Source organism: Megascapheus bottae, chromosome 30 (assembly GCF_031878675.1).
Source record: "Megascapheus bottae isolate mThoBot1 chromosome 30, mThoBot2.hap1, whole genome shotgun sequence".
Lineage (NCBI taxonomy): Eukaryota > Metazoa > Chordata > Mammalia > Rodentia > Geomyidae > Megascapheus > Megascapheus bottae.
In genome coordinates this window covers 7,188,464-7,206,172 of record NC_143538.1, presented here as the reverse complement: position 1 = coordinate 7,206,172, position 17,709 = coordinate 7,188,464, and the positions used below count along the sequence as shown (strand labels likewise).

General features: G+C 43.0%; 1 protein-coding gene across 1 annotated transcript in view; it reads left to right on the top strand.

Moving 5' to 3' along the window:
* LOC150044372 (neuronal acetylcholine receptor subunit alpha-7) overlaps window positions 1-17,709 on the top strand; it is a 73,099-nt gene that overhangs the window by 42,486 nt on the left and 12,904 nt on the right. The gene's annotated exons all lie outside the window — the stretch shown is intronic.

Sequence of the window (17,709 nt, the reverse complement as noted above, 5' to 3'; positions counted from 1 at the left end):
GCCAGTTGCCTGTCACAAATTTAGACAGAGGATACCCCACCTCTAGGGGACAACTTCTCCTTGCATGGCTCCCAGAGGTAGATGGAGCCACCACCCAGTGTCTACGTTTGCTGGCTCTTCCCCTGCCTCACTTTGTCAATCCATTCTTTGGTACAGCCTGACTTTTTCCCATGCTGCGTGTTTCCTTAGGTTGTTCCCCACTGGGTGAAAAATACCCTCCCCTTGTTTCTCCTTCAGCAGCTTCCTTTCAGAGAACCTAGCAGACCATTTAATACACATTTATGCAAAGATGAGACGAGGAAAGGAAAAGAGAGGAGAGGGAGGGAGGGAGGGAAGGAAGATCCAGGAATGACTTAGGAGAAGGAGGAACCAAGACATGGACCTGCCTGAGGAAGAAAGCATATTGGCAACTCAGAAGACACGAAACTGTGAAATCATCCCTGCATCTTCACTCAAAACAGCAAGAAAAAGCCTGTTTGTCTTTACTAAGATCCTGACCTGATATTCTGTATATTTAGGGATTCATAAGAGATGCGAATTTCACATTTCCTACCGATTTCCAGGTTGGCCACCCAATCACTGAGTTCAACCCATACTCATTAGTGGGATCCTTAATATCATTAGTATTAATGTCCATAACCCCTCAAGGAAAGGGGTTAAAATGCCAATGTTCTGTGAGCCACAAGTCTGTTTTTTTTTTTTTTAAGGGCACTGATCGTCTCTGGTAGTGCCACACAAACACATCTATTTCTCACTGTCGTCCAGTTTGCTCTTGGAGCCCACGTGTGAGCCACTAATGTTTTTTCTTGAGATCAAATGCATTTTCTGTGCTTTGGAAGAGGCTGGGTCATTGCAAAATAGCTATCTCTGCATCATTTCTGAAGTGGGCTGCTGTATTTCCTTGATGGATGGAGAGCCAGTTTTGTGTGGTCGGCCAGCTGGCCAGGCTGCTTTGAGGAGAGGATGGGCGGTCATAAAAAGCTCTATCCAAATGCAGAGCCCAGAAGTTTCTCCATCGCTTAATTCTGCTCCACTTGAAGCCTTCAGTTCAAGGATTTTTCTGCACACAATTTTGTTCCACGTGAGTAGCAATTATGGAAGGGTTTGTCCTGATGGCTGCCCCCTTTCAATGGAGTTAAAAGCTTTGCTGGAGTCAAAAGACAGGAGAGAAGTCTGAATCTTTGCAGTAGCAAGCGACTGCCTCAACTTTCTCTGGGCTGCTTTGCTTTGGGGATACCTGTTCTAAAAAAAGAAAACAGTAATGATTTTTTTTATAGCACTGGGGTTTGAACTCGGAGCCTTGATGCTGTTCCTGAGCTTTATTTTATTTTGCACAAGTTTAGCACTTCACCACTGGGCCATAGCTTCACTTCCAGCTTTTTGCTGGTTAGTTGGTGGTAAGAGTCTCATGGACTTTCTGGCTTTGAACCATGATCCTCCAGTCTCAGCCTTCTGAGTAGCTAGGATATAGGAAGGTGTGAGTTACCCGTGCTTGGCAGGTTTGGAACCAGCTAGTTGGAACCATCTACTCCTCCATGGGCTGTGGTAAGTTCCCTGAGGTACCACACAAGCCTCTTGTGCATGTCAAATGGCCTCGTGGGGGACCACTTAGACTGGCATCATCAGAGTCGATAGCTACAGTATCATAGTATCTGAGAACCAGGTGTGGCTGCCACTCTTTGGATGGATCTAATGGTTGGAATATTGGGTGGGTGGATGGGAGGGCTGAGTACTGATGAGGGGGTTGCTTTCGGATGTCACAAGGAATCTGCAGGTAAGCAATGACAGTTTCCCTGCTGGCGTTCTCAGACAAGGCGGTGCCAGCCTTGTCTTGCTAGTGTATCTGTTCTCTGGCATTCAGTCTGACCTAATCTTTGGGGAGGCTGTTGCTGAATAACGTGTGGGTGGAAGAAGGGGGAGCAGCAGCCTGTTTGTCAGAGGCGAGCGGAGCTAGACAATCTATGTTTGCATCTCCAAAACATCATCCACGGAGCAGAGAGTGGTGCACCGCAGCCTCTCCTGCTGTTCCTCACAGCTGGCACTATTTGGTTTTCATTTGTTCATTTGTCCAACCAATATTGAAGGAAAGATCCCACACTATTGTACATGATTTTAAGATCCCAGCATACACCCTGACCAGGGGAAGGGGAGGGAGTGAGGGAGAGAAGAAGGAGGAGGAGGAATGAGAGAGAGAGAGAGAGAGAGAGAGAGAGAGAGAGAGAGAGAGAGAGAGAGAGAGAGAGAGAGAGAGAGGGAGAGGGAGAGGGTGCGCACGCTCATGAGCAAGATTATAGATGTTTCCAGAGGGTGGGGGAATAGTAGAAGCAGAGAACATGGAGAGCCAGTGCCAGAAGATGAGTGAGGCCCAATGGCAATTCCTGTAGAATCAGGAAGTGGGTGTTTATGCCGAGAAGAACAACCAGGACAGTGGGCTGACAAAAATTCTTATAAGATGCTGGGTGCCAGAGGCTCACGCCTATACTCCTAGCTACTCAGGAGGCAGAGATCTGAGGATTGTGGTTTGAAGCCAGCTAGGACAAGAAAATCTGGGAGATTCTTTTTTTTTTTTTTGTGGGTCATGGGGCTTGAGCTTTGCCTGTGTGTTGTCCCTGAGCTCTTCAGCTCAAGGCTACCACCCTCCCCTTGAGCCAAGCTCCACTTCCCATTTTCTAGATGTTAATTGGAGATAAGAGTCTCAGGTTCTTTTGTGCTCGGGCTGGCTTTGAACCTTGATCCTCAGATCTCAGTCTCCTGAGTAGCTTGGGTTACAGGCGTGAGCCACCTTGCCCAGCTTGGGAGATTCTTATCTCCATTCAAAAGTCAGGAAAAGTCTGAGTTGACTGTGGCTCAAGTGGTAGAGTGCTACCCTTGAGCAAAAGGAAACTCAGGGATATCACCCAAGCCCTGTATTCAAGCCCTAGGAGAAGCGTGCTTGTGTGTGTGTGTGTGTGTGTGTGTGTGTGCGCGCGCGCGCGCGCGCGTGTGCACGCACACACACACACACACACACACTTACTATATTCTCCTTTCAACTTTCCATAAACCAGTTCCCATTGGATGATTTGTCTAGAAGCTGTCCTCCATTGTTCTTTGCTGTATACTCACCCCTCCAAGCCTGTGGCAATGAGCCCATTTTGCTTTTTATCTTTACCTCTGAGTAACGTGAAAACGGGATGGGGGAGGAAAGAAACGAGGGAAAGAGGGAAATAAATGCATGTCATTGTCTCTCACTGTATGCTCAGCCATCTAGGCTCATGCCTGTAATCCTAGTTACTAAGGCTAAGATCTGAGGAACAAGCTTTGAGGCTAACTTGGACAGGAAAGTCTGTGATTCTTCCAATTAATCAGCAAAAAGCCATAAGTGGGGGGTTGGCTCAATGACAGAATATAGGCTTGAAAGGTCCTGAGTTCAAATCCCAGTACTAGCAAAAAGATAAGCAGGAACAGTACCTACATGCGCTCTGTCTGTCTGCCTGCCTGCCCCCTCTTCTCTCTTCCCCCCCACTCTCCCTCCATCTGATTTCTGAACTCTTGGTCACGCTGCCTGCCTCAATCTCTAAAGGTGAGCTTGTCTCTTCTGAATATTATCTTCCTAGTGGCTCACATTTTAGTCACTTTTGTTCATCTCCTTCCTTCCTTTTCTTTTGGATTCCTTCCCAGTATTACCAGTCCCCAGAACCCTCCTTCCAGGGGACTTATGACAACACCCAATATGTGCAAGAATTAGAGCAGAATTTCCAGCAGAGCCTGGGTTCAGCCAGGGGCGGGGTTCCCAATGATGCCTGTCTTGAATCTGCAAGGGGTCCAGCACCAGGCTGTCTTTATTCCTGCACATGGCATCACGCCCGACCACACAGCAACTACTATAGCATCTTTGCACCCTCCCATCCTTGCACAGCCTGTGGGCTACAAAAACCCATTGTGCCAATAACATAACTATCAGAGATGAACTTATTGATCTTGCGGTATTCAACACGGAGCCAAACAGAATCTTAAGGGTCTGTGTCATAAATATGTGGGACAGGAATTCAATGGGAAACTTGGTCATCATCATGAGAAACCCAAAGTGAGATCAAGGTCAGCCGGCCCCATCTTTCCCTGAACTTGCTTGAGGTGGCAGAACCCTCACAGACCTTCTGGTTGGCAGAGAACAGATAGGCTTGCAGCCCTGTAGTGGACAAGGCTTGCTTGTGTTGCCGCTCCATAGCCAGTTGCTGTCTCTGTAGCTTCCTCCTCTAGTTCCTTTTGGGTTTTGTTGGCTGGTTAGTTTATTCATTCACATACTCAGTACTCACTCACCTGTGTCTGTAAGGTTTTCACCTCTCATTCTGCATCTGTTACATTTGGAGTTTTGTGTGCCCTGTGACCTGGTTTGAGAATCTCGTACTTGTTTGCTTTGGGGGCTGGAGAAAAGACTGTGTAATTACACAACTGCTATGCATAGAAGTCACATTTCCAAATGCAAATGGGCTCTGTTGGCTTCCTCTATTATAATTGCTCTGAATGGTGACATTCTGATTGGTTGTTCACTTCTGTGAACACTGAATGTTTGCCATGTGTGCTTGCTGTGAGCATATGCATCATATACGGTTTTCTAAAGAATGGCCACATGCTTTCATTTTATTAAGCTTGCAGTGACATACAGTCATTTGAGGATCCAATGAGAAAAAAATCATTCAAAAAAGTATTCTGCTAGTCAGAGGACTAAAACCTGAAGATTTGGCAAAATGAGAATCTTAATCATCTGCTTTTGCTTTGGGCTTTTGGGAACTTTCTCCTAAATGCATGTTAAGCAAAGCAGAGTATGTTCTTTTTCCATCTGCAGAGTTAAACTTGCTCATTGGAACAAATGAGAAAGACAATTTGCCTGCAGATGTTGGAACTTTGAGCAGCAGAATATATAAGAAAGAATATTGAACCATTTAAGGTAGCGCAGTAGAATAATCCCTTTTGTGTTAACATTAATAAGGATATACAAATCTGGGCATCATTTTGAGAGGATTACCAACATGAGAATATTCCTTGAGTTCCTGACTCAAAAATTCCTTTCTTGTGTCTGTCTTCTCCTTTCCTCACCCAAGATGGCAGGTCTTCACACCCTGGGCTGCACTCTGATTGGTCACCTCCGTTATAATTGTTTTGAATAATGGCATTCTGATTGGTGGGTCCCGCGGATGATTCGGCTGATAAATCTTGAACTAGTAGAAGATTTAAGCAAAGACCACATATGAACTAAGGATATCTGCAGAGGGCAAAGGAGAGAAAAGTTCTCCTCTACTCCAGTACCCAGTTGGGCCCTCAGCTTCCCAGTTTTATGCAGGGGCGGGAGGCGAGGAAGAGCCCAGCACATCAGGGTGTACAACCTTTTTGCGTTCAGTACAAGGGTGGAGAGAGGAGCCTTGACCTGGCATTCAGAACGCACAGGTTGCTCAAGAGTTTCTGAGATGGACCTTTTGGGGCCTGGTCAACCTTGTGGGTACTTGACAGACTGGATTCTCTCCCTGACTCTTCTGACATCACTAAACAACGCCTGAGCTCTCCTTAGCAACCTAGGCTTCTATCCCTGCCTCCTCGCACAGGGTCCGAGGGGACAGGTGCAGAATATAAAGCCCCATAGTCTGCCACCTGCAAGTGATCTCCTTGGATCAAACTTTTGAAAGATTCTGCCCTGCTGGGCTTGACTACCAGCCTGTACTCCTTTAATTAGGTGGAAACTGGGAAGAATTTGGTGGCTGGAAGCTGTGAATTTCAGTCCAAGCACTAACCTCAATTACATTCTTGTCTCCCTCCTGCTGTCCTGAGAAAACCAACTGAATGATGAATAGGGTTCACACCACGGGACTGAGGGCTAAAAAATGATGGAGACCTTGACTTTTAAACCATCCCAGTGCTTATTCCAAGCACTTAACTAGTGGATGCTTCTCATTTTGCCTGTGGATGAATCCATAACAGACAACACTAATGAATTATTACAGGGTTCCATATGCATTTCTGATTGGTAGGGGAGATGTGTTCTCCTCTGACAGAGCAAGGTTCTTAAGGAAGCAGAAGATGGATGGTCATTCCTTTATAGATTTCCAGATGGTCTTTCTAAAGGCTGCTGGTATGAACCAGTTTGGGCAGCTTCTAGCTTCCCGGAGGCCCGTAGCTGATGCCATGAGTCTTTCAAGATTGTAATTCTTTCTGATCTTCCAATCAGAAGTGTGTGGATATCATCATACTCTGTGTTGTGGGTTTGTGGACCTCATTTGTTTATGAAATCTTCAGAGTGATGACTAGGCAAAAGTGACTTCATAGTTTCTATTTTATTATTCTTGTTCAAAGGGGTTTCAACTCACTGGCATGTCCATTTATGAGTATGATATATCTTGATCAAATGTCAGCCCTTTCATCATTCTCTTCTCCCTCCACCTCCGTGATATTTTTAAAGATGAGGATTTGGCTGGGCACCTGTGGTTCACACCTTTAATTCTAGTAACTCGGGAGGCTGAGATCTGAGGATCATCATTCAAAGCCAGTCCAGGCAGAAAAGTTCATGAAACTTTATATCTCCAGTTCACCACAGAAAGCCAAACCACAAATAGTGGAGCTGTGGATGCCAGAAGTGAGACTGTGGCTCAAGTGGTAGACCACCAGCATTGGGCACAAAAGCTAAGGGACAGAGCCCAGACCTTGAGTTCGAGCTTCAAGAAAAAAAAGTATGTCGCCATCTGTGGCCAAGTGAAATGGCTTAATTTCTGTCACCAGTTAAACAATTTAATTTCCTAGTGACTATTGTTTTACACCTCATAAATATTTTCACGAGCACTTATTTCCTGGTCCTTTTAAGAATGATGCCATAGCATAACCCATTAAGATCATATGAAATGGAAAAAATATGCACAATGAGGCACATGTCCATATCCATCATTTCCCTTTATGGTAGCTCTTTTGTTTTTTCTTTGTAGTGCTGCTCTAGAGCTTGCACTCAGGACCTGCATACTTTCTCTGAGCTTCTTTTGCTCAAAGTTAGCACCCAACCATTTGAGCCACAGCACTATTTCCAGGTTTTTGTTTTGTGTTGTGTTGTTTTGGTAGTTTTAGTGGAGGTAAGAGTCTCCCTGGCTGTCCTGCCTGGCTGGCTTCCAACCACACTCCTCAGGTCTCAGCTTCCTGAGTAGCTAGGGTAACAGATATGTGCCACCAGCACCCAGACATCAGTGGTTACATTTTAATTAACTCTAGTATGATATCAGAACCAAGAAAACTAATATTGGTATGGTCCACAGATCTCAGATTCTACCAGTTTTGTATAGGTGCATTTCTCTCTGTAATACTGTCATTTCTGTAGATTCATGTAGCCTGCACCACAATTATAAACTATTTTCTGTATAAAGCTAGCATACTACCCTTTAAAGCTGCATCTCTCTAGCATAGGAAAACACTAATACATGTCTCAATTCTATAATTATGCCCATTTCAGAATATTGACTACAGGGACCACACTCAGTTAACCGCTTTTATTTTTTATTTTTGTTAGTTTTTCTATGGTTGGTTATTGGGCTTGAACTCATAGCCTGGGCATTGTCCCTGAGCTCTTTTGCTCAAGGCTAGTACTCTATCAGTTTGAGTCACAGCTCTACTTTGGGTTTTCTGGTGGTTCATTGTAAATAAGAGTCGCATGGACTTTCCTGCCCCAGCTGGCTTTGAACCTTGATCCTCAGATCTCAATGTCCTGAGTAGCTAGGTAGGATGACAGGTACGAGCCACACCACCCAGCCTCATTGGCTACTTTTAGAGCCTGACAGAGTAGCAGTCCAGGGTAGGAGTTTATTACCAACCATTCTCCTCATTAAGGGCGGCTTGAGATACTATTATAAATATACTGACTGCAAACATTCCTACAGAGAATGAGGATGCAAAGAAAGTGTTGTGTGTGTGTGTGTGTGTGTGTGTGTGTGTGTGTACAAGTTTTCATTTCTCTGGCGACATGTCATTAGAATGCATTTGCTAGTTTGTATAAGTATCTGCTTGGCCCAGTCCATCTGCATCAATCAGTCAGTCATCCATCTGTCTGTCTGTCTGTCTGTCTGTCTGTCTGTCTATCTACTATCTATCTCTAGCTAGCTATCTACCATCTATCTCAAACTATCGCTGTATCTATCCATCATCTATCTCTATTTGTATATCTATATATCAATTTATCTATCAATCTGTCATCCGCTGGCAGTGCTTAAGTCTGAACTCGGGGATTCTGGCGTAACAGGCATATCCTCTACTGCTTTACCATTCCTTCAGTTCTAGCACATCAAATTGTGCTTTTGATTTCATGCCTAAGTCCCAAGTATTTCCAACGTCTTTAAAAATTGTATACTTTTAAAGTCTACATTTGAGTTTGTTGTTCATTACAAGTTCATCATTGTCGTTTGTTGTGCAATATGCGGGGTATAGATCAAGGATTCTCCTTTTCCCTATAGAGTTCCAGTTGTTCAAAGTTCATTAATTAAAAGGCTGTATTTCTTTTTTTTTCAGTTGCTAACAAGTGTGGGTCTACCTTTTAGGTTTTCTGTGTGTTTTATCAATGTGTGTGCCTATACTGCTGCACTTCAGTTGTTTTAGCTCTTTAGTAAGGCTTGCCATCGAATAAAGTGTCTCTTCCCATTCATATGTGCATGTTTGTGGATGCCAGTACTGGGGCTTGAACTCAAGGCTGGGGCATTGTCCCACTAGGTTTTGTTTTTTTTTTTTGCTCAACACTGGAACCTGGAACTCTTTATCACTTGAGCCACAGCTCTAGTTCCAGCTTTTTGGTGAATAATTGGAATTAAAAACTGGCATAGATCTTCCTGCGCAGATTGGCTTGGAACTGTGATCCTCCTGAGTAGCTAGATTACAATGAGCCGCTGGCAGCCAGTTATCATTGTTCATTTGTATTTTTAACACTTGTTTTTGCTTCAGTTCTTTGGTCTATAAATCTCTGCTGAGTGATAGAAAGGTTATAAAAGCCAATATCAATTTTGGGGTAATGGACACCTTTACTGTGCCGTCTTCCACTCCACAATGCAGGTAGCTCGCTCTTATTTAAGGGTCCTATTATCACCAGCATTATTTATTTACTTTGCAGCATGCAGATTCTGTCCATCTTGCCATATTTGTGTTAGGTTGCTTCCTTCCTATTCAGAGCAATAGTAAACATTGCATTTCAGTTTCCACATGTTTATTGCTTGTGTGGAAACCCAAGATTTTACGTGTTGGTATTATATTTCCTGACATTGGTGTGTGAAGTCTTTCAGTGAGGGTTTTCCACATAAACCATCATGTCATGTGATATTAGCATTGGTTCGCTTTCTTTAAAAAATGCATGCCTTGGGCTGGGGGTTTGGCCTAGTGGTAGAGTGCTTGCCTAGCATGCACAAAGACCTGGGTTCGATTCCTCGGTACCACATACATAGAAAAAAGCCAGAAGTGGTGCTGTAGATCAAGTGGTATAGTTCTAGCCTTGAGAAAGCCCAAGGACAGAGTGCCCATGTCCTGAGCCCAAGCCCAGGACTGGCAAAAAAATGCATGCCTTTAATTTCTTTATTTCTTGCCTGATATTTCCAGTGTCTATGTAATATTTATCTGGTTTAACATGGTTTATCCATGTTGGTGGTAGTGGTGGTGGTAGTGGGAGTGCTGTTTATATGTGCTTTCTTTTTTGGCTGTTTTCGGGGAAGGCACAAGAAGGAGCAGGAAGGGAGGGAGGAAAAGTGAACAAATGCAGTCATGGTATCTAACATACATGATCGGGAAAGTCAGCTATGCAACTTGTGGGCAAGAAGGACAGGGCGACTGAGGGGAAAGATGCTAGGCAGGTGCTCTACTGCTGAGCCATCCCTGCCACCCTTTTTGTGCTCTTTATTTAGGAAATACTAGGGGTTTGATCTCAGAGCCTTGTGCTTGCAAGACTGTTTTTGCTGATTTATATTTAGGATGGGGGGCAGTCTCCCTTCCTTCCTGAGTTTGTCATGAGGTTTGGTCTGCCTATTTTAGGTTTCTCTTTCCTGCTGGGGTCACAGGATCAACTATTCTGCTTAGACTCCCTCTGGGGAGAGAGAGTCTGGAGAAATTTTCGGTCCAGGCTATCCAAGAGCTGAGATCCTTCCAGGCTCAGCCTTCCATGTAGATAGACAGGATGCCAGGCATTTGCCACCTCCTTAAGTTCCAGGCTGCAGTTTATCTAGGATTATAGGCCTGAGTTACTGACATCCCGCTGTGGTTCCTTTTTTGACTTATGGATTATTCCCAAACATAGTGGTTTCCACTTCTTATCTTCATCTAATTGGATACCCCATCCCATGTTACACAGTCTATGATTTCACTTTTTAAAACATTTCCCAAGGTTTCTTTTTATGCCTTAAGAAATATAGGGTCTGTTTTGGTCTATACTCCTGAGATAATTGGGGTGTGTGTGGTGGGGGGAATGTTATTCCTGCTGTCACTGGTCACTTTTTCTTAGCGCCAATTAAATCCTATCGGTTCATGGTGTGTTAAATTCTCATATATCCTTGCTGGCTTCCTGTCTAGTTTAGTTATCCTGATATCAGTTACCAAGAGACAGGTGTTGAAGTCTTCGAATATAATTGTGCATTTGTTTTGTATTATTTATAATAATAATAATAATTATTATTATTATTTTCATTCCTATAAGCTTCTGGTGTGTGCATTCTGCAGCTTCCTGCCTGGGAAAGTCTCTTTGATTGCTCTGTTTTCTCCAAGCCTTGAGCTTTTATCACTATGTAAATTTACATCTATCCCTCATCACTTTCTTTGCTCACAGGCCTACTTAATCTGATAATCATGTAGTCTTTTGCTTCTTTTGCATATTTGCAGAATGTCAGTACTTTCTCTTCTTCTCTCTTTTGCTATCCCACGGGCATACTTTAATAACACTGTTTGATAGCGTTGTTTTTGTTTTTTGGATTTTTTTGTACCAGTTCTGGGGCTTGAACCCAGGACTCAGGCACTGTCTCTGAGCTTTAGGGCTCAAGGCTAATGCTTTACTCTTTGACCCAAAGCTTCACTTTCAGTGTTTTGTGGTTAATTGGAAATAAGAGTTTCACAAAATTTCCCTGTGTGGGCTAGCTTTGAATCGAGAGGTTCAGATCTCAGCCTCCTGTATAGCTAGGATTTCAGGCATGAGTTACCTGCTTCTGGCAAGTTTTCAGTGTTTTTCAGTGTTCTTCTTTGTTCACCTGTTTTAAGTTTGCTGTCGGCATGCCATTTGATATTTATAACCATGCTATGGCCTTAGTAAGATCAACGTCTTCCACTAATTCAAGTGTAGAAATTGTATCGTCTTTTCTTTTCTCCAAGAACATCCTTAAGGCATTTTTTTCCCAAGTAATTTTGCTGGCAACAAATTTTGTTAGTTTTTCTTATATCTGAACATGTTATGATATTTCTCATTTTTCCTGAAGGGTATTTTCACTAGACACAGATTTCTGGGCTGACAGTTACTTGTTCTTAGAACGTGAAAAATGTTGTGCCAGCCAGACTTGGTGGTTCATTCCTATAATCCCAGCATTTGGAAGACTGAAGTAAAACACAAAACAAATTGAGAAGGATAGGAGAGAAGGATGGAAGAGGTGATAGAGGTCTGTGCAGGCCTAGGATGTCTGGTGAGACACAGTTGAAAACTCAGGTGATTTCCTGAATGAGTCAGAAAGGGCTAACGAGATGGGAAATAGGAAATGGTCAAGAGTAAACAACCTGATGGCACCTAATACTTCTGTGAGGCCTCTAGCTTCCACCTTGCCTTCCAGATGCTTTGCCTGGAGAGATTATCATTATTGTGGACAGATAAGGTAGTAGCTTCCGGTTCACCTGGAAGCTGGACGTTCCTACCTGTCCACTTTTACTAAACATTGTGGAAGGCAATAATAGGATATACAAGTGTTAAAGGGAAAACAAAGGTTGTTTTAGGAAACAAGTGGAGCTATAAATACACAATTAATAAATTATTAAGAGCTGGACACTGGTGACTCACATCTGTAATTCTAGCTACTCAGGAGGCTGAGATGTGAGGATTGGGATTTGAAATCAGCCTGGGCAAAAATGTCCCTGAGACTCATATCCAATCAGCCAGTCTTGAGTGATAAAGCTAATGGAAAGCATGAGGCTCTGAGTTCAAGCCTCCCTCCCATAATTGAATTTATTCAATTATTATATGACAAGGAATCAAGCAAGTATTCTAGCCAGTTCAATGGAAAAGCCAAACCAGTACATTTGTATAGGATGTAAAGGGATTTGTAAATGAATACAAAACTTGTTTATCTACAAGGGCAGTGAGTCAAAGCCCTGCCAATTAAATCACATCCAGACAAGTCAGAATTTATCCATCTGTCAATTCTTTGCAATGTACAAGTTAGTGCAGGCCACAAACAGGGTGACAGAAGCTAAGTCAGCTCTGTATGTGCATTGAAACAGCTTTCTCTCCAGAAGCTGTGTTTCAAAAAAAATAGCTGAGAATTTAATAATACCAATGAAAAACGTAAGTCCTCAGATTCAAGAGATACAAGTCTGAGGGAAAAATGTGAATCAAAGAAATAATGTACAAATAGAGCTGCAGAATGCCCAAAGCCAAGGAGATATTGGACACAAATTGTCAACCTAAAATGTTGTCCTTGGTTAAGCCATTCCTCACAAGACATTTTCAAAGAAAAAGACTAGTTTAACCTGCAACAATTACATATATAAAGTAATCCCCTAGGGACTGGTGACATCCTAACTACTCTGAGAGGCTGAGATCTAGAGGATGGTAGTTTGAGACCAGCCTGGGCAGAGAAACATTCCCATCTCCAAATTAATCAGCTAGAAAGAAAGGATGGAGGTGTGATTCAAATGGGAGAGTACCAGCTGTGAGCTAAAAAAAAAGTGTTAGTCTAATACTTTGAATTCAAGTCTCAGTGTTGGCGTAAAGGAGAGGGCTAGATGGGGGAGATAATCTTTTAAATAAGAAAAATACAATATAAAAAGATAAAGGATGTTTTAGAAACAATTAAACATACCTCCGGAGGCAATTTAGAAGAAAATAAGACATACACAAAATCTATTAGGTTTAACAGGAGTTTGTAGCTACGGGCCGACACTTACAGCACAGGATCTTCTGTACAGATTTGTGCCAATAAATTTAGAAACTTAGAGAATGATATTTTCTAGTTAAAAAAATAATAGACTTTTTTGGGTGCTGGTGGCTCACACCTATAATCCTAGCTATTCCAGACACCTAAAGATTGTGGTTCAAAGCCAGCCTGGACAGGAAAGTCTGTGAGACTTTTCTCTCCAATTAATCTCCATCCCTTGGGGGAAAAAAGCCAGAAGTGGAGCTGTGGCTCAAGTGGTAAAACACTAACCCTGAGCAAAAAAATAAAATAAAATAAAACAAAATGGGAAAAGCCACAGCTACATGTGTCTTCCAGTAATTTAAGGGCAGAAACAATGTAGATCTGGCATTTTCCAACTGAAGACAGAAAACACTTTAAATACTTATGAAAGCAGAGAGAAGAATGAAATAGGTCCCAGTGGAGCCTTCCCTGACTCCATGGTTTGCAATCCTGGGCCGCCCACGAGGTACCCTGGTTACCTGGCATTGTGGTGAGTTCACAGCTCACTGGTGACCTCTGGGCATGCGCTGAACTGCACTTAAGTCCTTGAGTTGCTTTGGACACAGCTTTCAGAACCCCCTGAACTTCATTGATGTGAGGGGGGTCTGGCCGTTGTCATCTGTACCCCATTGACCGCCAGGGTCAATTTGGTTAATCGGCTGACTTGGTGGGCATTCCCATCCTCCCTCACCACTCCATGTGTGGGCAGCCCTTCCCAAACCTTCACTGATGATGACAGTCCTTTTCCCATAGACAAGAACTACTCATAAGCCAAAGGTTAAAGAATAGTTTGTGCTCTTCTGGTAGAACCTGCAAACCAGTCCTCAGAGGGGCTGCATTTCCTGTGTTCAAATTCAACCATTCGCCTCTTTTTACAAACCAGTCTTACCACCAGCCTTCATGCTGTAAACAGAGAAAAGTATAAGTGCAAATCTGGTACCCAAGTTTACTTTTCCTATTATTTGTGGATTAAAAAAGATAAATCCAGCTTGCCTAAGGGGACAAGAACCAGAAAATTGCCCTCATGAATACAGAGATTTGGATTTTGATCACATTCATGCTGTGGAAATAGCAAGGAATACTGTTTTGGATCAGAAGTAGCCATAGAGCCCACAGGCTTGACACAGGTGAGCTGTTGCTAAGGGCAACGGCTTGTATCTCTTTTTAAAACCCGTTCCCCTGGAGAATCTCTTCAATGACATTGGTCTGAAGGACTCCAAGAAAATCTTGTAGGAACTGTTTAATCTTTCAGACTTGTATCACTGATCTAACAGACACTCAAAGTATTCGTTAAAAATACATATTTAAAGAAATGAGTTGGGAAAGCTGGATGCCTGTGGCTCTCACTTGTAGTCCTAGGTGCTCAAGAGGCTGAGATCTGAAGATCGAGGTTTGAAGCTAGCCTGGATAGGAAAGTCCATGAGACTCTTCTCTCCAATTCACCAGCAATAAACTGGAAATGGAGGTGTGGGCTCAAGTGATAGAGTGCTAGCCTTGAGTGAAAAGCCAATAGACAGCACCCAGGCCCTGCATTCAAGCCTTAATACTGGAAAAATAATAACAATGATGATGATGATGATGATGCTCATTTGGACCTCCCTTCCCTAGCCTATGCCATAGATCATAACCATGCCTGCTCTTTGTATCCAATATAATCTAAAAGTTTATGTCTTCTTTTTTGCTTTGCACACTCTGCTTTGTGAAGCTTGTCAAGGTCATCTATGTGGCAAACAGACTCTCTGAAGCCTTGTGCTCTTGACAATGCCTTGCTTTGCCTTCATGCTTGAATAGTTCCTTTCTGTTATATCACATTTTCTTTGTATGATTTCTTTGATGTTTCCTCTCTCTCTCCAGCCTCTCCATTGTCTCCTGGCAGAGTTTCTGTTAGGAACTGGAGCTCCAAACCCTTGTCATTTGTGGTGTGTGTCCTTCCTGCCCCATCTGTTGTCTGTGGCACTTATCAGCCCAACTTCCCACCATTAATAAGGGAATTATTTCATCAGTTTTTGCTTTACGTCCCATATTTCTCTTCCTTTTCCTAATCATCCTATTCTCTTGAATCTAGGGGAAGGTGTAACTTTTGTGAGGAGTAATTTTGCATTCTTTTCTTGGTAATTGCTATTTGGATCTTTAAGGAGAAAAATATGTCTAACCAGATGCCAGTGGCTCACACCTATAAATCGTAGCTCAACAGGGTGCTGAGAGCTGAGGATTGAGGTTGAAGCTCCAGGCAGGAAAGTCTATGAGACTCTTATTTCCATTTAACTACTACAAAGCCAGAAAGCTGGGTGCGGTGGCTCACACCTGTAATCCTAGCTACTCAGGAGGCTGAGATCTGAGGATCAAGGTTCAAAGCCAGCTGGGGCACAAAGGGCCTGAGACTCCTTTTTTTTTTGAGGATCATCAGTGGATTTATTAGTGTATGTAAATAATAGATTTGAGCCTATGAAATAATAACACACAAAGCAGCACATATTTTACATCAAAATACACACACACACATGCATGCACACATGCACAGGTACATACAACATTACTAGGGAAATGAATAACAGCAGAGAAGATAATGCACAAAATTAAAAATAATCAACTAATTAATGAAAAAGTACCAATCAATAAGTGTCTCATTTTCTCTTTTTTGATTTAATTTTATTGTCAAGATGATGCACAGAGGGATTACAGCTATAGATATGCAGTAGTGACTACATTATTTGTTGTTGGACATTGTTACCCCCTCTCATTCTGATTTCTATTGTGCTGGTGACAAACAGGTCCAGAGAAGTTCAAGAGTTTGCATAGAGCATAGCCTTACTAAACCGTGAAGACTGGAAGCATCTCAAGCAGACTGGCTCCAGAAGCCATGTAGGACATATGGTTCTCTTTTCAGAGTGGCTATCAACATCCCCATTCTACTATGGAAAAACAGGGAGAGAAGGCTGGGAGTTTGGCTATGAATGGAGTTCTTGACTAGCATGCACAAAGACCAGGGTTTGATTCCTTGGTACCACGTATACAGAAAAAGCCAGAAATGGTGCTTGACTCAAGTGGTAGAGCTCCAGCCTTGAGAAAGCCCAAGAACAGTGCTCAGGCCCTGAGTTCAAGCCCCAGGGCTGGCAAAAAAAAAGCAGAGATGGTACTCTCTAAGTCCCCCTAGAGGCCTATTCTCAACAAACACCTTCATTAAGATAGAGAAGGGGAAGAGAAGAGAAGGGGAATGGAGAAGAGGGGTACCTCAGAATGTGACCTTATTTGGAAATAGCCTCATTGTAGAGGTGACTGAGTTAAAATTAAATCTATATAGTTGGTTTCCACATAAAAAAGAAAAAGGTGGACCTTTGTGGGGGTACAATGGTTGTCTGATATGTGAAAATTCCTGAGTTGAATCCCCAGCACTGAGACCTAAGACTCATATCCAGTTAACCTCTAGAAAACAGGAAGTGGGGCCTGACTCAAGGGTAGGGCAGTAGCCTTGAGCTGAAGAGCTCAGGGACTGCGCCCACCCAGAGTTCAAGCCCCAAGACACACAAAAATAAATAAATAAATGAATGAATGAATGAATGAATGAATACATAAATAAATAAATAAATATAAATAAAAAGCCAGAAATTGGGCTTTGTCCCAAGAGTGCTAGCCTTGAGCAAAAATATCTCAGGGAGAGCACCCAGGCCCTGAGTTCAAGCTCCAGGATTGGCATCAACAAAAAGTCTAGCTTTGATTACATATCTCATAATATAGTCAGATCACTAATCTCTGGTGATTCTGAATTTGCATTCTCAGGCAGAGAATGGGGTTTTCTGGTTATTTTCTATGTAGAGTGAGATTTGACTGGTTGTTTAGCTTCTTGTGGGATTGCTTGTTTTTATTTACATGTATTTACATGTAGAGCTACCTTAAAGATGGTCAGGATTTCTTTTTCTATTTGTTTGACTGTGCACCAGCACTCAAACTTGAACTCAGGACTGGTGGCTGTCCTTCATCTTTTTCACTCAAGGCTGGTGCACTACCATTGAGCTACTGCTCTACTTTTGGCTTTTTGGTTATCCACTTGAACTGGCTTTGAACTATGATCCTTAGATCTCAGCCTCCTGACTAGCTAGGATTACAGGTGTGAGGCACTGGTGTGAACCATAGTGCAGGATTGGTTTTAATTAGGTATATGTGGGCAGACATAGAAGAAAATGGATCCTTAATGCACACGTTTCTACTTGTACTTTTCTAAAAGAAAATAACAGAACATACCCCACGGCTGAGGGATTGGAGGAAGCGCTGGTGTGGTCAGGAGGCTGAGGGGATTGATAAAAATTCAAGAGTCTGTCTTGTGGTTTCCCTGGGTGGAACACGGAAGGCTGGGTGAGACTGGAATAATGTCAGCAGACTCTGGGGTGTAGGAACTCCTCCCAGATGAGCCTGGCCTTGGGCTAGGGAGACAGGTGAATGGTGACCCTGAGTGCTAAGCGCCTGATAGAGAAAGCAGTTCAATTAGGATGTGGGCTCTGGATGGATGGATTTTTATTTGAAAGGCACTCCTGGAGGAGTTGTTTGCTGTCTCTAGGAATTGACAAATCCCAGGAGCGCAGTCCCTCAC